Genomic DNA, 21672 nt, shown 5'->3' on the forward strand with positions numbered 1-21672 from the left:
CAAGATACCTCCTACAACCCCCGGATGTGTGTCACAGCATTTCTGGGATACCCCGTATGTCAGTCATTTCTTCAACAGTAAATCTAAGCAGACCATTGCGTACAATCATTAATGTTTAACTAACATTGCTCGAGAAACAAACCGGATGCAAAACTACTGCCACCGTATGGAAAATTTTTTTTGCTAGGAAAAGACATACAGTACATATCGCCGGCATTTGTATTATGTGCAAATTTTTAATTGCAATACCGAGAAAAAGACACATGCGGTAAAACGTCAAATGGAGCGCAGTTATCCTGTAACGGACAAGCGCATGGCATGATCCCTTAAAGCAAAATATTCTGAAACCATTCTGAAGAATATCCTAAACTTTGTCGATGGAGTTACTGTTGACCGTATTTCCGGAGGCTTGATACTATGACCAAAATCACGAAACAGTCTCTGTCGCGACGTCACTGGTAGTGTGTAACAGTGGCAGCAAGGATGGGCAAATACTGACCTGTTATCACCTCGCATAGAACCTAAGAACGTCTGGGCAGAATCTCCTCGTCTACTGGCTAAGGAGTAATAAGGGCAGATGAGTATACGATTGCGGTGGTTCTGAAAGAATTAGATCCTAACTTCAAAATGGATTACATCATTACTTGAGCTCCTGCAGATGAGCTGTAACTCCCTACCTCTGCTACCCTTGCTTAAAATATCGCTTGCTAATTGCCATGTCTTGTTATTAATCTGTTAATTCCGGAGGAGCATAGAGACAAAACGCTACCAAAATCTAACACAATAACTCATCGGGAATATTTATTTAGTGAGCTGGTACGTTGTCTGATAGTGCTGGGAAAGACTTCACCAAGTCTTGACGCGAGCAGAGCATCTCCGACATTATGTCGGCTGTTCCGTTATTCATGGAGACACCCACGTTATGTGACCTCTTCCAGTAAATCATTCAATAACAGTTTTGACTTACCAGCTCTATTCCTTGAGACTTGAATAAAACGCTGATTAGATGCTGGATGTCCGGAGTTATCCACAACTTTCAGCTACATTGCATATTGCACATTTACGTTCGTCACTCTGTTCTTCTGGGCGTGAAACACTCTGACATATAAGCGAAGTGTGTCAGGGGTTGTGTGCAGCCTTGTGTGTAGGGTAGTCTCGTTATACGCTTCAAGCTCGTCTATGACGCGTCATGCATGTGGGATCATCCTGTCATCAATATATCTTGCAACATTTTATGCATTCTTTACAGTCTATGAACGAATTGTCATCTGAATAACAAAACTGTGTTAAGTTTGGTCCTGTATATCATTGACTTTCACGTGTCGTACGTGAGAGACAAACAGCTAATAAGGCAACTGAAGATAATGTAATAACGAGTCTTTCGGTTTAATATACACAGCTTTTTCCGCGTTGTTTCTTTGGATGTGCGCTAACGTTAAGCTGACTGATTATGAGAACTCTCCTGGACGGGCGTGGAAGACAGTGTTCCATATGTCTTTGACAGCCACCGTACCAGCTAATAAATCTCTAGTCACATAAAATTTCTCTTAACGTTTAGCCGGATGTTTACAGTCATTGGATATATTAACCTACGGATTTCGGTCAGGCATTTCGAAAATCTCTCTAATAATTCAGCCTTGCTTTCCTCCTGTGTCGGGAAATAATGTATGGCTCTTGTTAGTGCCCTGTCAAGAAACTGCTGCTGAAGACCTATCCTCACCCGCAAACTTTACGAATCAATATTATGATCGGACTAGAACAGTCTTAAGCGAACGGTAACATCAGTATCACAGAATAGTGATGCACAGGTCCAGTACCAGAAGTATGTAGCAGTTAGTTTAAAAACTACACCCTTTCCGTTTAGCAAATATTTATTTTTATGAGAATGTAAATTTTCCTTCACGTAATCTCTCCTCCGTACAGAACCAAATGAAGAGTATCTTCTTGAAATCTTCGGTACTTCGCTTTTGTGCCCCTTTGAGTCTGTCCACCCACATTGGACTAATACCGATTACGTTAGTAATGTCATTTCAATCATTTCTCACTTAAAAGCACTTCCGAGTCACATTAATGAGATGGTAGCATGCTTAATTGTTGTAGCCCGACGTTCAATCAATTAACATTCAGAAAAGTTAGATGCCAACTTGAATTAATATTTGGAAAAGTAATATGCGGTATCTCATATAATAATTCTAAGATGTACCACAACTGGAATTCAACGTTGTACCGTAGGTATACTCGTACCTGGCTGAGTGAACTGCTTCGGTGATCGGAGGACAAAGACATATTGTTGTAAGTGTGATCAGATCTCTGAAAAACCACTCAGTATCAAAACGTCTTCGTGTTCACATACGCTTCGCGTATTACATATTACTAGACTACCAATATTTTCCCAGAAAATCAAACCATTATTTCTCAAAATTTGCTCTAAATTGCAGACCTTAGGCGGTGTTACTTCAAAGTTATGTTAAAATAAAATTCCTTGATCTGCAGAAATACCAGTTTATTTTCCATACTTTTAATTTAATATGTTAACAAAACCCGTAAACGACGTACTGTTGACTGACAACCTATTGCTGTTAATTGTGAATTTACATTCCGAAAGAACTACCACAGCTGGGACGTGTTGTTTCATAAAGATTAATTACTTAGAGTGGTAAAGTTATAACCACTTCTATCAGCAGATTACACAATTAAGCCCTAACTTTGGCACTGGAGTTACCACTTACCATAAGAGAAAAGGAATGTTGTAAAATACTCCATATATTTTAGAAGTGCTTCAGCTCATATCACGTACCAATATCTGAATCAAGTAAAATAAAAGATAACTGAATGTTTCAACAGTGGAGAAAGGCAGAAACGGCAAGTGCTTGAATAACACCCACCCTTTTGATACTGAAGTAATATTAAAAGAAGTGTTATGAATGGAGCCCAAAATAAAATTAAAAACTGTGCGAAAAAGAAGAAATGTGTGTTTTTTGACACGAACCACCTTTGATGAAATGAGAATATTTTCTTTTCGTTTGTTTGTATGAAGCATGGATGAAACTCCAGCAGACATAAGTAAATGCCCTAATTATGGTAAATTCGCTGTAAACACAAAGTTTATTTGTCGCCGATTTCAGCAAATTATAAATGCTGTAGGAAACAAAAATTTAAAATGAAAGCATATCAGCTTTTGAAATGTGAACTCTGTACTTTTTTTACAAGAAACATTATTTTAGATATAGTTAATGTAAGTTCATACTGTCGATATTGTCATGCAAAATTTATTGAATACACAGAACAGTTATGCATAAAGGGAAATAGCTCTAAATTTTAATTTACTACATCAACATTAATATGCATATTTTGTGTGATATAATAAAAAAGAGATAATATTAAATACAGCTATATCTATTACAGTGTAAGAAATTAAAATTACATATTTTATGTAAGTGTAACTATTGGCTTTCCCATCAGTAATGTACATTACACATTTTTAATAACATCAATGCCGACAATTTTAACCATCCAACTGCATGAATCTGCTGAATGTATATAAAAATTAATGTACAAAGTCAATTTTATAGAATAAATGTGAGCCTATTACAACAAATTGAAACTAGTAAAAATAACCTTTTTCATTGTAATTCAGTATATAAATCCCTTCCTAAATTATCCGATCTTTAGCTCTGAATGACAATGAAAAATGTCACTTAGCCCAGTGCAAGGTTTCCTTCCAACTTGAAATAATTTTGATAGTTTGTGTGTCAACCTCAGTGCTTAAAATCATACTGGACGAAAAAATTTTCACCCCAGGAAACGTCAACTTAATATGGTGTTGCACGGCCTCAGTTCGGCGAGGAGTAGAATTTCCATTACATATAAAATATCTAGCTAATGTAATCCTTCGATGATCACATCCCAAAGAGCTAACAGATTTCGAGAAAGCTGATTGCTACGTTTCACACAAATATTTTAATAGGATTAAAATCATGTTACAAGACAGACGAGTCCAGGTTTGGTAGGTTACTGCGTTTCTATCAAACCAGGCCTGTATACATGGCTGTTCTCAGGTTGGAAGACAGAAGTGTACAAACCGATGGATAACAAAGACACAGAAGAAAGAGCAACACTTGGCCACTGTGAATGTTAACATAAACATCTTTGTTGATAGTCACGGTAACGTGGGTGAGGTGGCTGAAGTCTTGGTTTGCAAAACACGTCGAAAACATCAGAAAATCACCTCCTGCCTGAACCACAACCTCTACACAGCGCAGAACAAACGCCTCATTGGGGCGCCCTTGTACTGATCACGTTGCGTCACGCGGAAAAGGTCAAAATCTCGACTTGTCGGGCCACTCTAATCACTTCCAGTCCGCTGCTGTCCAATTCTATTTTGTTTGGTCTATTCGAGACGTGCAGTTTCATGTGGCGCTGTAAGCATTGGCCTTTTGTCAGGTACCTCTCCCCAAGTTCCCATTGCATATAATTACATTGAGAGTTCTTTTCTCGTAAAATGGTTGAGATGACTGGTATCCACTGTCAGAAGCACTTCCTATCAGAACTGGTGTCGTTAGTGACAAGTCGTGACGCTAGTCTCTGTTTCCTGTTTCTACAACTGTTCTAATGCCGATTTATTGTTGTTATTATGCTGATTTATTGCTGTTCGTATGCCGATTTACTGTAGACACGTTGGACAGTTGGAAACTTCATTCACGGTTTGCTCATGAGGATGTCCAAACACTAGTTCTTCTAGAATGAAACTTTCGCTGGCGGATTAAAACTGTGTGCCGAACCGAGACTCGAACTCTGGACCTTTACCTTTCGTGGCCAAGTGTTCTACCTACTGAACACAAAAGCTCTTCTCCAGAAGAGTACTTACCCGCAAAAGGCCAAGTTAAAGTCTCGATCCGGCACACAGTTTTATTCTTATATCAAGTTTCATACTAGTTCTACTGCCGTTCCGTCACGTTTCTAAATCAATCCACCTTTCTGAATTGATTCCATACAACCAACTGACAACCTCCACGTTACTGCCATGACCTAAGTCAGTGGTGGAGGTTCACATGACCGACTGGTATTAGTTCTAAGCCAAATACATTGATCCAAATCGATCGTGTGCATACTTGTAAGCAAATTAGTAAACATAACATTTGAACTACTCGGTGGAAACAAATGTTAACGCAGGAACACGTTGCCTGAGCTCTGCCAGTCGTGCTCAGAAAGTTGAACGTCACATGGCCTAAGGTCAGCGTGCTATATAGCCAAGTGGGGCTGGTCCGGCAATACGAGGCAGTCGAAGGGAAGGGAAAGGGACGTGTTCGTCAATAGCGAGTGTTATGGGCACCGTAGTGGTTTCATCATTACGACATGGCCCGGAGTCAGCATTTGGATGACTTCACACACGGAAGAATCATCGGCAAACTGGAAGAAGGACGGTGTGTGGCGAGTCCAGCCCGGGAGTGTGATATTACTCCCAGTATTGCTTCACGGTCGTGAGGAGCGTCCCGAACCACTGCCACTGCTGCAGAATGAGACGAAGTGCTTCTCGACGTTCAGCCGCAGCACCAGATGACGGCTACATTGTGCAACTAACACGCCTGGACCCACGTCAAACAGCGGCTGCAATTGCAACCACATAGAAAATGACTGAAAGTCATGCAGTGTCACGCGCCACAGCGGCACGGCGACTCAGTAGGCGTATTCTCTTTACCTAACGATCAGTACATTGTGTTCCGTTGACACCCACACAGCGGCGGCGCCGCTTACTATCGTGCAAAGAGCGTATGAAGTGTACCGATGGAAAGTGGGGTCCCGTACTCTCCTCGGATGAGAGCAGATTCACTCCAAGCCGTTATTCTGGACGTACATTCTCATGGTGAGAGGTTGGGACACGTAATATACCCACGAACATGATCATCACCGTCATGATGGTCCAGGTGTTGTAATGTGGGGAGTCATAATGTTGCATGGGTGAATTGTCCTCCAAATCACTGAAAGCGATGCGCTCACCAGTCATCGTTACTGCGACACTGCACTCCATGCCACTGCGCATCTCTCCACGGGTGCATTCGTCCCTGACTTAATTTCTATGAATGACAATACACGACTATATCGAACGGCGCAGGTAGAGCAGCGCTTGGCACGGAGGATATTCGATGAAAGGTCTGGCTTGTCCACCCCCATCCCCCCAACACGACGTACTGCAGCGCGTCTCACATTTTGTAGTGTCAAGGGGACCATCATGAACAGTGGTGATTGTAATTATTCGCTTTGAATAAAAGTGTTGTTTCTGTTCGTCTCGATACGTATTTCTCTCTTTGAACACTTTCTATACTGCATCAGTTGTGTTTATGTCTGGTCCTATTTTCATTGAGCTATGTTACTTGGCGGTGACAGATCACTTAACACTTCCGGGCTGAGATGCCGTGAACCATACATAAGACTCTCCCCTGACGTGTCCCCTTCGACTGCGGAAGGCATCCTCCCAGGACAATCGGCGAACTGCAACGAGAGCACTAGTGAGCGCCGTATATATAAGCCATCCAGAGGGCACCACCGTCAATCACGTGACATCGGCTGTGCTATGATCTCTTATGTTGCCAAATTTCTCAACTGAAATTAATCGACTGTCACGCTGTTGATGTAATATTCACATCCATATCTTATCCAGCTTAATGCCTTCATCTTTTCTATTAAATTATTGCAGTTTTGGCAATCTCAATGGCCTGTCTGTACATTCGCGCATAATAATGAGACATCTTTGCTATGACGGTCGTCTCACTAAACTTTATTTCATGATCACCTTCCTGAAACACATGTTCCGCTACAGCCAATTTATCAATATGTCCGAGGCGGCAGTTCCTTTTATGTTCACCCAGACGGGCGTTGGCGCTTCTTTTTGTTGTGCCTACCACTGCACGGAATTTTATAGACACCTTCTGTAGCTAGCGGACGTCGTTTATCTTTTGCGGATTTTAAACATTCTTTTATTTTCGTGGTGGGTCTGAAAACAGTTTCCACATCGTACTTACTTAAAATTTTCCAATGTGATCAGTGACCTTACTGATGAATGGTAAGAACACTTTCCCTTGGGTTGGTGTCGATCCTCGCCCGTCCTGGTTGTTAGTCTAGGGTGTAGTGTACGATCTATCTCTGTGTTGGAATATCGGTTCTTCTTGAAGGTCGCTCTAAGGTCTTCAATCTCATCATCTAAGTGAGCTGGTTCACTTATTTTGTGCGCCCTGTCTATTAATGTTTTAATCAGCCCTCTTTTATGTCTTGGGTGGTGGTTAGAATCTGTGTGAACATAAAGGAACTGCCGCCTCTGACATATTGATAAATCGGCTGTAGCGGAACATGTGCAGCAAGGTGGAAGTTCCCTGGTATTTTGGGGAGGGAGTATGTGGGGCCGACGTACGCCGCTGGTGGTCATGGAAGGCGCCGTAACGGCTGTACGATACGTGAATACCATCATCCGACCGATAGTTAAACCATATCGGCAGCATATTGGTGAGGCATTCATTTTCATGAACGACAATTCTCGCCCCCATCGTGCACATCTTGTGAGTGACTTCCTTCAGGACAACAACATCGCTCGACTAGAGTGGCCAACATGTTCTCCAGACATGAACCCTATTGAACATGCCTGGGATATATTGAAAAGGGCTGTTTATGGACGATGTGTCCTACCAACCACTCTGAGGGATCTACGCCGAAACGTTGTTGAGGAATGGGATAATCTGGACCAACATTGCCTTGATAAACTTGTGGATAGTATGCCACGACGAATACAGGCATGCTGCAATGCAAGAGGACGTGCTGCTGCGTATTATACGTACCGGTGTGTAGAATCAGGACCACCACCTCTGAAGCTCTCGCTGTATGGTGGTAAAACATGCTATGTGCGGTTTCAATGACCCATAAAAACGGTGGAAATGATATTTTTCTTGATCTCTATTCCAATTCTCTGTACAGGTTCCGGAACTCTCGGAACCGAGGTGATGCGAAACTTTTTTTGACGTTGTGTATAAAAACTGATACATAAAGAACCTCCACAACTTCTGTTAAAAATCGAGTCTTAGTTCTTTAATACTATGAATAAACTAATTATAATAAACCTTATTTACGAAAATAAACAGAATACGATGTGAATTTAGTATGGATAATGCAGGAATACGTCTAACAACGAAACTAAAAATATAAACACTACTGTACTACTATAAACAGCAATGTGAGTGTGTTACCGTAGACACAAAGGCAATATCAATTACAGTACTACAAGTAAACATCACGTGATCAAAAGTATCCGCAGGCCCCTATGTAATGCGGGACTGACTGTTAGATATCACTAGAGGTGGGTTCGTCACTATAAAAGGAGCCAGATATTGGCAGTGCAGAAGCAGTAACAGCAGTAGGAATCGGTCAGGGCGGAAAAATAACTTCTGACATGGAATGGTCACTACGTCACCTCAGCAATAAATCCATCAAGGACATTTGAATTCTTATAAAGCTACTCAAGTCGACTGTTGCTGACGCGAACGTGAAGTGGAAAAGCATACGAACAACCGTAGCTAAACCAAGACCAGGAAGGCCTCACATACTGACGGGCAGGGAACGTCGAGTTTTGCGGAAGGTGATTGTAAAAATTCTTATCAAATCAGCAGATGGAATCACTAGTGAGTTCCAATGTGTTTCCATCAGTGCAGCATAGGAATTTAAAAAGGAATAGGTTTTAGTGGTCTAGCAGCTACTAAGCCACATATTTATGCTGTCAATATTAAGAGACGATTGGCGTGATAAAAAGGGCAGATCTACTGGGTAGGGAAGAGCTGGAAACGAGTGATTCGGTGATAAATCACACGTTACTGAGTTACAGTTCGATGGAAAGGTTTTTGATTGGTGACTGCATTGAGAACTTTACTTGCCATCATTTTTACGCCAACAGTGAAGTACCGAAGAGGTGATGTTACGTTATGGTATTTGTTGCTAGAGTGTAGAATTCTTATTGCACTTAAGAACATGCTAAATGTGGAAGGACATCATTGAATTTTCCTGCATTAAACACTGTCAATAGCAGAAGAACCGTTCGGAGGCGATGATTGTTTGCATCAGCATGACAGCGCTCTCTGCCGTAAAGAGAATCTTTGAGGTAGCATTTTGCGGACAGCACCGTTCCTGAAATCCAATCACCTGTCTCGTGTCCCGACCTGAACCCAGTGCAACGTCTCTTGGATGTGTGAGAACATCAACATCGCTCCAGACGCCAGGGTTCAACATCACTCCCCCCTCTGGCTTCGACTCTTAGGAAGAACGGGCTGCCAGTCCTCCACAGACATGTGGCACCTCGCGGAAAATATCCTCATCAAACTTCAAGGCTTGATCAGGGGGAAGGGCGAATACAGTGACAGGTGTCCGGATACATTTAAACAGACTGATTCGTACTAATTCTGCACACGATGAATGGACTGAGCAAAAGTGCGACGAGATAAAATAAATTTTGTACACTGAAGGAGAAGTAGATGTTATTATAAGATTGACTGGAGTGCGGCAGTATGGAAACGAAGTGAAGGAGAAACAGTTCGAGGACATGGAACGGGAAAGGAAGGACAGGGGACGCAATCTGTTATAATTCCACACCAAGTGGATCTTTACAAAAATTATAATTATGAAAGAAAGTTACATGCGTGTAAGAGACCCGGAGACATCAAAAAGCTCCAGTACTCGTGTACTGCTAAGGCAGAGATTTTGGAAAACAAAATGCATAACACAAGTATATCCAGAATCAGAGTTAGACTCTGTCCAAAATTCATATATATGAAATGCAGATAACAACTGAAAATGGTAAGAAACTGAGATTTGGATAAGTGGAAAGAGCCGAATGTTGTTAAGAGTTTCAAAGGATGCATTAGGCAAAAATTTACTGAAATAGCGGAAACAAACATAACAGAAGATGAATGAGAAGCTTAGAGAATAAATATTTAAAATAGCAGAGGAACATCTACTCAAAAGAAAGAACAACGTAAGTTCTCGGTTTTAAGACACCAGGTATTGAATTTAATTGACTTAATGATAACCTAAGAAGTGCAGCACATGGAATACATAAAAGGGCATGGGAAACTCTAAAAACTGAGACTAACATAAACTCCAAAATGGGAAAATAGGAATCGCTGGAAGAGAAACCGTATCTGGCAAACAGCAAATAAGGGATGACGAGAGGAGATATACAAAACTGTTGAATCACGCATGACCATATAAAACATAGATACAACGTATAGGTAAACTAGAGGGCCCACATGAGAAAAGAGAAAAACTGTCTCAACATCAAGAGCTCAGAAGGCAAGCAAGTAATAACGAAAACACACAGTTCTGAAAGGTGGAAGGAATATATAAAAAAGCTGGGAAGAAACGAAAGACAGGATTATGGAAAATGAAGAGAAAGTGAGTGACGAGGAGATGGGGGATATTTTACTGCAAGAAAAATTTGACAGTGCAATGAAGGACGTACGTCGAAACAAGGCAACTGCAGGAGACAACTCCTTTGGAACATCTGACCACGACAAAAGTATTCCATCTGGTATACAGGCGATATGTACTCAGACTTCGTGAAGAACGAAGGAGAGGTGCCCACGAGTCAATATCACTAAACCATTAGTTTTATAATTCGAGTCGGAAAAATGACTTCGACGTTTGATTACAGTGCAAATACTTCTGCCTGTCAATGAGATACGGCACCTAGAAAAAACAATTATTTATGGTATGTTATTTATCAACCATATCCAACAAAATTCACCCTCAGCGTAACGCAGTGAGTGAAGTAACGTCATACTTGTCAGCCACCAACTACTGACAATAGTAAGAGAGTTATCTAAGTGTGCAGTCCTAAAGCGTCGACTGCAAACCAAATAGCACAGCGCCGCGAAAGGTCATCAAGAAGGCGTTGACCCGCGAGCCAATTAAAAGAGCGGGCAGCGCCACACCTCTAGGAGGACAGAGTTCAGCGCCCCCTATCAACTCTGACTTAACCAGTCGCCCACTGCTGGTCGACTCCAATATGGTCACAGTCTTCAAAAGCATTAGTACTGAGGAATAACAAGACGATACGTAGCCTGCGTTCTGAGAAGAGTAATAGATTGTCAGTGTACTTACACGTAGGAGGCGCAAGTTACGTAACGGTTCTCTTCTGTGTAGAAATAAAGCCTCATATTAATCTTCAAGTACAATGTGCAGATCATTTTTATCCCTGCTTCCGGCAGTCGCAACTTCTCTCCTTCTTTGTGTCGTTGCTGACTTCCACAGTAGCTAGTACAACATAAATAATCATCAAAACCGTGAAGGATTGAGTATTGGCTTTCGTGTCATGTGGCATTCAGTCTTCTTCTTTGAAGACGGGTGTGTAAATTCACAGAAAGAACTTCCAATCAAGTAAGCACAGGGCGGTAAAATTGTTTATCTTTTGAGACGCTTAAGACAAATAAAACTCGGAGTGATAATCCATGGAGCGCTTAACCGTCGGATACGAGATTAAGAATATGAAAGTCAGAAAGACCTTTGGAAAATGAGAGTGTAAATTATTTGTAGAGAATGGAGGGAACACATTTTAACAGCATGCAAGGCCAGTACATGAGAGAAATTGCTTGTTTCCATGCTATTAGAGTAATGGATATACCGGGACGAAGCACTTGGCGATGTGTAGATGTGCCCAGAAGGAATATTATAGTGTGTGCTGTCCAAGCAGAACAGTTAGTTTATTTAAGTAGAAGACAATCACCAATTTCAGTTTTGCAAGTAAGCGGTTCCACTATAATCTTCAGGCATTTTCATACGGTATGAGTAATCCCTTTGATTATGATCTGGTTAAATCTGAGATAAAAGCATTTTTATCAATCAGCTCAGTTACCGAAAGGAAAATTTTATCGTGTTCCTCAAGAAAAGCCGAAATACTCGACAGCAACATCATTTAACTGTTTTTGATTCTCAGTCACGTTTTTCCCCTTTGTTTTTGTTTTATACCAAAATGTTCTTCCATTATGAAGAGCGCTACTCAAGCCGAAGAATTAATTTTTGGAAGAATGAGGCAACGTGTTACTATGTAATTAATCAATGGTCTGTTGTTGAGTGAGTACAAATACATGCGGTAAATACACGTTTTGTGTATTTAAACGTATTTCACATTTTACTTCGATGTATAAAGAAAATTTTTTTCAACTAATAATTCCTTTTGACATATTTCAGAACAAGGTGAAAATTTCCGGCTTCACAGTGAAAAACTGCGTCCTTAGGTCGAATGTGACATAATCTGCCATTGTTGTCTCCTTTTAGCACAAAGCTCTCCGTGCAACAACTTTTTGGGGATAAAGTCCATTTTTGACGTACGATTTGGGAAGATATCGATAGTTCCTGTCGCAAACTGTTAGAACAACGTGACTCGAAATGTTTCCAGGAAAGAGTTATTATACATGTATTGGTTTGTCCTCTACAGAGCACCTTTCAGTAGTGAGGGGATGGGGAAAGTCACTCTTTTAATGAAAGATGATCCAACGGCGTTGCCACAATGGTAGCTTCGGTTACCATCAGATTAACTAAGTTGAGCGTTGTCGGGCTTGCCTAGAACTGCGATAGGTCACCGTTCGGGTCTGCCGAGTGCTGTTGCCAGGCGGGGTGCACTCAGCCCTTGTGAGGCCTATCGAGAAACTACTTAATTGAGAAATTGCGGCACCAGTCACGCAGATTGCCAACGGCTAGGAGAGTAGTTTGCTGACGACATGCCCCTCTCTGTCTGCATCCTATGACGCCTATAGGCTGAATGTTAAACGGAGGCCGGTCGGTACTGTTGGCCCTCCAAGGCCTGTTTGGATGGTGTTTGTGTTAATGAAAGATGATCTTTAAAACTTCTCTACTTCACAGGCAGTACACTACGTAAGTTTCTACAACCTCATGTGAAAATGTCGAGATGCTGCAGATCTGTGCACATTGTGATGAGTTTTAGTTACAGGTAGTCTGCTTCGAATTAAAAATGGATCACTAAGAGGGCAACATGTAGCAAACGCCAAACTGGCACGCAGCTTACAACATGCTTGGGTATGTAACTGATTAGCATTTCTGCCTAAGCCCACGAAGTAGATGGTATGTGCGTGAGAGAAGAGAGAGAGATAAACAGAGAGAGAGAGAAAGAGAGAGAGAGAGATTAGATTAGATTAGATTAGTTTTTGGCTCTATAGATCCGTGCATCCGTGTTGAGGAGATCCTCGTGGATGTGGAACATGTCAATTTTTTTAAGCTGAAATAACAATACCAATAGTATGAATATATACAATACATAATTTGTTTCTATTAAAAAATTCGTCAATGGAGTAGAAGGAGTTGGCCACTAGTAAGTCTTTCAGGCTCCTTTTAAACATATCTTTATTTGTAACTAAATTTTTTATGTTTACTGGCAAATTATTGAACATGAGTTTTCCTGAGTAGTGGACCCCTTTTTAAACTAAAGTAAGTGCTTTTAAGTCCTTGTGCACATCATTTGTGTTCCTGGTATTGTATGTAAGAACTGAGCTGTTTGTTGGAAAAAGAGATATATTATTTAGGACAAATTTCATTAAGGAGTAAATATACTGAGAGGCAGTAGTGAGTATACCCAGTTCTTTGAGGAGGTTTCTACATCTACATCTACATTTATACTCCGCAAGCCACCCAACGGTGTGTGGCGGAGGGCCTTTACGTGCCTCTGTCATTACCTCCCTTTCCTGTTCCAGTCGCGTATGGTTCGCGGGAAGAACGACTGTCTGACAGCCTCCTTGCGCGCTCTAATCTCTCTAATTTTACATTCGTGATCTCCTCGGCAGGTATAAGTAGGGGGAAGCAATATATTCGATACCTCATCCAGAAACGCACCCTCTCGAAACCTGGCGAGCAAGCTACACCGCGATGCAGAGCGCCTCTCTTGCAGAGTCTGCCACTTGAGTTTATTAAACATCTCCGTAACGCTATCACGGTTACCAAATAAACCTGTGACGAAACGCGCCGCTCTTCTTTGGATCTTCTCTATCTCCTCCGTCAACCCGATCTGGTACGGATCCCACACTGATGAGCAATACTCAAGTATAGGTCGAACGAGTGTTTTGTAAGCCACCTCCTTTGTTGATGGACCACATTTTCTAAGCACTCTCCCAATGAATCTCAACCTGGTACCCGCCTTACCAACAATTAATTTTATATGATCATTCCACTTCAAATCGTTCCGCTCGCATACTCCCAGATATTTTACATAAGTAACTGCTACCAGTGTTTGTTCCGCTATCATATAATCATACAATAACGGATCCTTCTTTCTATGTATTCGCAATACATTACATTTGTCTATGTTAAGGGACAGTTGCCACTCCCTGCACCAAGTGCCTATCCGCTGCAGATTTTCCTGCATTTCGCTACAATTTTCTAATGCTGCAACTTCTCTGTATACTACAGCATCATCCGCGAAAAGACGCATGGAACTTCCGACACTATCTACTAGATAATTTATATATATATTGTGAAAAGCAATGGTCCCATAACACTCCCCTGTGGCACGCCAGAGGTTACTTTAACGTCTGTAGACGTCTCTCCTTTGATAACAACATGCTGTGTTCTGTTTGCTAAAAACTCTTCAATCCAGCCACACAGCTGGTCTGATATTCCGCAGGCTCTTACTTTGTTTATCAGGCGACAGTGCGGAACTGTATCGAACGCCTTCCGGAAGTCAAGAAAAATAGCATCTACCTGGGAGCCTGTATCTAATACACTCCCGGAAATGGAAAAAAGAACACATTGACACCGGTGTGTCAGACCCACCATACTTGCTCCGGACACTGCGAGAGGGCTGTACAAGCAATGATCACACGCACGGCACAGCGGACACACCAGGAACCGCGGTGTTGGCCGTCGAATGGCGCTAGCTGCGCAGCATTTGTGCACCGCCGCCGTCAGTGTCAGCCAGTTTGCCGTGGCATACGGAGCTCCATCGCAGTCTTTAACACTGGTAGCATGCCGCGACAGCGTGGACGTGAACCGTATGTGCAGTTGACGGACTTTGAGCGAGGGCGTATAGTGGGCATGTGGGAGACCGGGTGGACGTACCGCCGAATTGCTCAACACGTGGGGCGTGAGGTCTCCACAGTACATCGATGTTGTCGCCAGTGGTCGGCGGAAGGTGCACGTGCCCGTCGACCTGGGACCGGACCGCAGCGACGCACGGATGCACGCCAAGACCGTAGGATCCTACGCAGTGCCGTAGGGGACCGCACCGCCACTTCCCAGCAAATTAGGGACACTGTTGCTCCTGGGATATCGTCGAGGACCATTCGCAACCGTCTCCATGAAGTTGGGCTACGGTCCCGCACACCGTTAGGCCGTCTTCCGCTCACGCCCCAACATCGTGCAGCCCGCCTCCAGTGGTGTCGCGACAGGCGTGAATGGAGGGACGAATGGAGACGTGTCGTCTTCAGCGATGAGAGTCGCTTCTGCCTTGGTGCCAATGATGGTCGTATGCGTGTTTGGCGCCGTGCAGGTGAGCGCCACAATCAGGACTGCATACGACTGAGGCACACAGGGCCAACACCCGGCATCATGGTGTGGGGAGCGATCTCCTACACTGGCCGTACACCACTGGTGATCGTCGACGGGACACTGAATAGTGCACGGTACATCCAAACCGTCATCGAACCCATCGTTCTACCATTCCTAGACCGGCAAGGGAACTTGCTGTTCCAACAGGACAATGCACGTCCGCATGTATCCCGTGCCACCCAACGTGCTCTAGAAGGTGTAAGTCAACTACCCTGGCCAGCAAGATCTCCGGATCTATCCCCCATTGAGCATGTTTGGGACTGGATGAAGCGTCGTCTCACGCGGTCTGCACGTCCGGCACGAACGCTGGTCCAACTGAGGCGCCAGGTGGAAATGGCATGGCAAGCCGTTCCACAGGACTACATCCAGCATCTCTACGATCGTCTCCATGGGAGAATAGCAGCCTGCATTGCTGCGAAAGGTGGATATACACTGTACTAGTGCCGACATTGTGCATGCTCTGTTGCCTGTGTCTATGTGCCTGTGGTTCTGTCAGTGTGATCATGTGATGTATCTGACCCCAGGAATGTGTCAATAAAGTTTCCCCTTCCTGGGACAATGAATTCACGGTGTTCTTATTTCAATTTCCAGGAGTGTATTTTCTGGGTCTCATGAACAAATAAAGCGAGTTGGGTCTCACACGATCGCTGTTTCCGGAATCCATGTTGATTCCTACATAGTAGATTCTGAGTTTCCAAAAACGACATGATACTCGAGCAAAAAACATGTTCTAAATTTCTACAACAGATCGACGTCAGAGATATAGGTCTATAGTTTTGCGCATCTGCTCGATGACCCTTCTTGAAGACTGGGACTACCTGTGCTCTATTCCAATCATTTGGAACCCTCCGTTCCTCTAGAGACTTGCGGTACACGGCTGTTAGAAGGGGGGCAAGTTCTTTCGCGTACTCTGTGTAGAATCGAATTGGTATCCCGTCAGGTCCAGTGGACTTTCCTCTGTTGAGTGATTCCAGTTGCTTTTCTATTCCTTGGACACTTATTTCGATGTCAGCCATTTTTTCGTTTGTGCGAGGATTTAGAGAAGGAACTGCAGTGCGGTCTTCCTCTGTGAAACAGCTTTGGAAAAAGGTGTTTAGTATTTCAGCTTTACGCGTGTCATCCTCTGTTTCAATGCCATCATCATCCCGGAGTGTCTGGATATGCTGTTTCGAGCCACTTACTGATTTAACGTAAGACCAGAACTTCCTAGGATTTTCTGTCAAGTCGGTACATAGAATTTTACTTTCGAATTCACTGAACGCTTCACGCATAGCCCTCCTTACGCTAACTTTGACATCGTTTAGCTTCTGTTTGAGAGGTTTTGGCTGCGTTTAAACTTGGAGTGAAGCTCTCTTTGCTTTCGCAGTAGTTTCCTAACTTTGTTGTTGTACCACGGTGGGTTTTTCCCGTCCCTCACAGTTTTACTCGGCACGTACCTGTCTAAAACGCATTTTACGATTGCCTGAAACTTTTTCCATAAACACTCAACATTGTCAGTGTCGGAACAGAAATTTTCGTTTTGGTCTATTAGGTAGTCTGAAATCTGTCTTCTATTACTCTTGCTAAACAGATAAACCTTCCTCCCTTTTTTTATATTCCTATTAACTTCCATATTCAGGGATGCTGCAACGGCCTTATGATCACTGATTCCCTGTTCTGCACGTACAGAGTCGAAAAGTTCGGGTCTGTTTGTTATGAGTAGGTCCAAGATGTTATCTCCACGAGTCGGTTCTCTGTTTAATTGCTCGAGGTAATTTTCGGATAGTGGACTCAGTATAATGCCACTCAATGCTCTGTCCCTACCACCCGTCCTAAACATCTGAGTGTCCCAGTTTATATCTGGTAAATTGAAATCTCCACCTAAGACTATAACATGCTGAGAAAATTTATGTGAAATGTATTCCAAATTTTCTCTCAGTTGTTCTGCCACTAATGCTGCTGAGTCGGGAGGTCGGTAAAAGGAGCCAATTATTAACCTAACTCGGTTGTTGAGTGTAACCTCCACCCATAATAATTCACAGGAACTATCCACTTCTACTTCACTACAGGATAAACTACTACTAACAGCGACGAACACTCCACCACCGGTTGCATGCAATCTATCCTTTCTAAACACCGTCTGTACCTTTGTAAAAATTTCGGCAGAGTTTATCTCAGGCTTCAGCCAGCTTTCTGTACCTACAACGATTTCAGCTTCGGTGCTTTCTATCAGCGCCTGAAGTTCAGGTACTTTACCAACGCAGCTTCGACAGTTGACAATTACAATACCGATTGCTGCTTGGTCCCCACATGTCCTGACTTTGCCCCGCACCCGTTGAGGCTGTTGCCCTTTCTGTACTTGCCCAAGGCCATCTAACCTAAAAAACCGCCCAGCCCACGCCACACAACCCCTGCTACCCGTGTAGCCGCTTGTTGCGTGTAGTGGACTCCTGACCTATCCAGCGGAACCCGAAACCCCACCACCCTATGGCGCAAGTCGAGGTATCTGCAGCCCACATGGTCGCAGAACCGTCTCAGCCTCTGATTCAGACCCTCCACTCCACTCTGTACCAAATGTCCGCAGTCAGTCCTGTCGACGATGCTGCAGATGGTGAGCTCTGCTTTCATCCCGCTAGCGAGACTGGCAGTCTTCACCAAATCAGATAGCCGCCGGAAGCCAGAGAGAATTTCCTCCGATCCATAGCGACACACATCATTGGTGCCGACATCAGCGACCACCTGCAGATGGGTGCACCCTGTACCCTTCATGGCATCCGGAAGGACCCTTTCCACATCTGGAATGACTCCCCCCGGTATGCACACGGAGTGCACATTGGTTTTCTTCCCCTCTCTTGCTGCCATTTCCCTAAGGGGCCCCACTACACGCCTGACGTTGGAGCTCCCAACTACCAGTAAGCTCACCCTCTGCGACCGCCCGGATCTTGCAGACTGAGGGGCAACCTCTGGAACAGGACAAGCAGCCATGTCAGGCCGAAGATCAGTATCAGCCTGAGACAGAGCCTGAAACCGGTTCGTCAGACAAATTGGAGAGGCCTTCCGTTCAGCCCTCCGGAATGTCTTTCGCCCCCTGCCACACCTTGAGACGACCTCCCACTCTACCACAGGTGAGGGATCAGCCTCAATGCGGGCAGTATCCTGGGCAACCACAGTCTTAGTCCGATCGGGGGATGCGTAGGACGAGCTGGCCGTCCCCGACAAACCCCCATCCGGACCCCCACAGTGATGCCCATTGGCAACAGCCTCAAGCTGTGTGACCGAAGCCAACACTGCCTGAAGCTGGGAGCGAAGGGATGCCAACTCAGCCTGCATCCGAACACAGCAGTTGCAGTCCCTATCCATGCTAAAAACTGTTGTGCAAAGAACGTCTGAACTAATCTACAGAGAGCGCAAACAAATCGACAAAATTTAAACGGTTATTAAAATACAAGATTGCCTAATAAATGCAGTAATGCTGCTACTTGCGCACTGCTGACACACTGCTCGGCGGCGGAAGGAGACTACGCGATTTTACGCTATTCAGGTACTAAAACGCGATGCTACAACTCTCAAATACTATAATACGCCCGAAATATATGAATTAAACAATGCAAGTACCAAAAACACGCAAAGAAATTAAGAATTAAACTATGTAACAAATGAGTGAGCTAGGAGTATAAGACTTGCTGCTGCAGCTGCTTATCCAACGGCGGCAGGGAGCAGGACGTCCGTGAATTTACTCCACAAATAATACGTATTACACCCTTTTGGACTCTGAAAACTTTTGTTTGACTTGAAGAGTTACCCCCAAAATATTATACCATATGATATTATGGAATGAAAGTAGGCAAAGTATGCAAGCTTTTTCATTTTTATGTTGCCTATGTCTGCTAACACTCGAATTGCAAATACAGATTTGTTTAGGCGTTTCTGCAGTTCTGTGCTGTGCTCCTCCCAACTGAATTTATTATCAAGTTGTAATCCCAGGAATTTAAGACTGTCAACCTCTTCTATCTGCTCTTCTTCTTACTTTATGCATATGCTGGGTGGAAACCTCTTACAGATTCTGAATTGCATATAGTGAGTCTTTTCGAAGTTTAATGTCAGTGAGTTGGCTTTAAACCGTTTATTAATATCCATGAAATTATCATTAGCAGATCTTTCTAGAACTACACTCGACATACTATTTATTCTTGGTCGACAGATACCTTTTCGTTTTTGTCTTACAGAAAATCTTTATTCCTTGTGTAATACATGGTTTTATTATAGATCTATGTTTAATTTGAGTAACTTTTAGAGGGAAACAGTTTTCAAACATGGTACTGATATTGTTCATAAATATGTTATACTTTTCATTGATGTCATGAGCACTATAAACATCTTTCCAGTTCATGTCTTTGAGCAGTTTTCTAAAACACTCAATTTTTGGTTGATTGACCACTCTCCTGTACTCAGATTTAGCAGTCTTGACAATCTGCTTAGAATTTACATCTAAAACAAGGAGCTTCATGTCATGATCTGATAGTCCATTTATAACAGGTTTCATGATACGATTTTGTTCCTTTGATTTGTCAATAAAAATGTTATCAATGGCTGTCCTTGAGGATTTTGTGATCCTAGTTGGAAAGTTTACAGTGTGAGTTAGATTGAAAGACAACATTACTACCTGCAGTGAATGTTTACTGGAAGATTGCATTGGAAAATCTGTATTAAAGTCACCAGCAATCAAAATTTCTTTGTTTCTTCCCGTTAAATTACCCAAAAGAGCTTCTAGATGATTTATGAATAGATTATAATTTCCTGCAGGTGCTCGGTAAATAGTTACTATTATATAGGATCTGTTACGGAACTCTACTTCTGTTGCACATGATTCTAGATGCTGCTCTAAACAGAATTTATTAATGTCAATGTTCTTGAATTTATGGCAGTTTTTAATAAATGTGGCAACTCCTCCTCCATCGATATCTACTCTGCAGAGAGAGAGAGAGACGAGGAGAAAGACTTACAGGGTGTCCCAGGAATAAATGTCAGTATTCAGGGATGTGACAGGAAGGACCATTAGGAACAAAATAGTCTAATAAACATGGGTACTAAAATGCGTATCTTGAATCCTATGACCTTTCGTTTAGTGGAAGAGATGTGGTTGACAGTAGCGAAGATGAAAACGAGCTCTTAGCTCTTAAGGTATGCGCATTAGCGCTAATGTTTTGAGAAAGTTTTTTTCTTGTTTTGGTCCATAATATCACCTCTCGCAATATGCAAGGCGAAGAACTTCCAGTAGGAGAGATTTGAAACTTCCTGGCAGATTAAAACTGTGTGCCCGACCGAGACTCGAACTCGGGACATTTGCCTTTCGCGGGCAGAGATTTGGTTTACAGTGTTGAAGATAGTCGTTCGTACCTCTGTTTTGATAGCTAGTGACCGCCTGTTGGCGTACGTCAGCCAGTCAGGCAGCAGCGACCGGCGGAGACAGTCGCAGCAAAAGGGCAGTAACCGATTTTGTGACATTTATGAGTTCCTAACCAGGAGCGAATTCTGTCATTTCACCTCTGTGCCATTACAGTTCAGTTTCTTGAGTTTTTGCGTGTTAACAGTTCTCGCGTTTTCGTTTGCGTCGGAAAGTAAGCCGATTTTGTGACATATTACAAGTTCCTAATCAGAGGCGAATTATTTAGTCTCACCTGAGTGCTTCGATAGTTCGGTTTTTGAAACTCTGAGTATTAATCTAATAAATTAGATTAATCCTGTGTCTAATAAAGTAGACACTGTTCCTGCATTTTTGTCAGCGTCTACAGTGGAGTTCCGCAGCAGGTGCCGATAGTACGTTTATATGGCTAGTGTAGTCTTTAGTATGGATAGGGACTGTGATTGTTGTGTGCGGATGCAAGCCGAGTTGGTGACACTTCCCTCTCAGCTCCCGGCTGTGATAGCTTCAGTTACACAGTTAGATGCTGCAGTGGATGGGCACCACTGTTGTGGGCCGTCCGTAGGGATTCAACTGACTTCCAACACGTTCGAGTCCTCTGATCGGTCCTGACCGGTGGTCAGCCCAGTTACTGCTCGCACTGAGGTTGACCCCTACCTGTGGTCGAGTGGGAGGTTGCCCCGAGG

The sequence above is a fragment of the Schistocerca nitens genome, chromosome 5, assembly GCF_023898315.1.
Source record: "Schistocerca nitens isolate TAMUIC-IGC-003100 chromosome 5, iqSchNite1.1, whole genome shotgun sequence".
Classification (NCBI taxonomy): Eukaryota; Metazoa; Arthropoda; class Insecta; order Orthoptera; family Acrididae; genus Schistocerca; species Schistocerca nitens.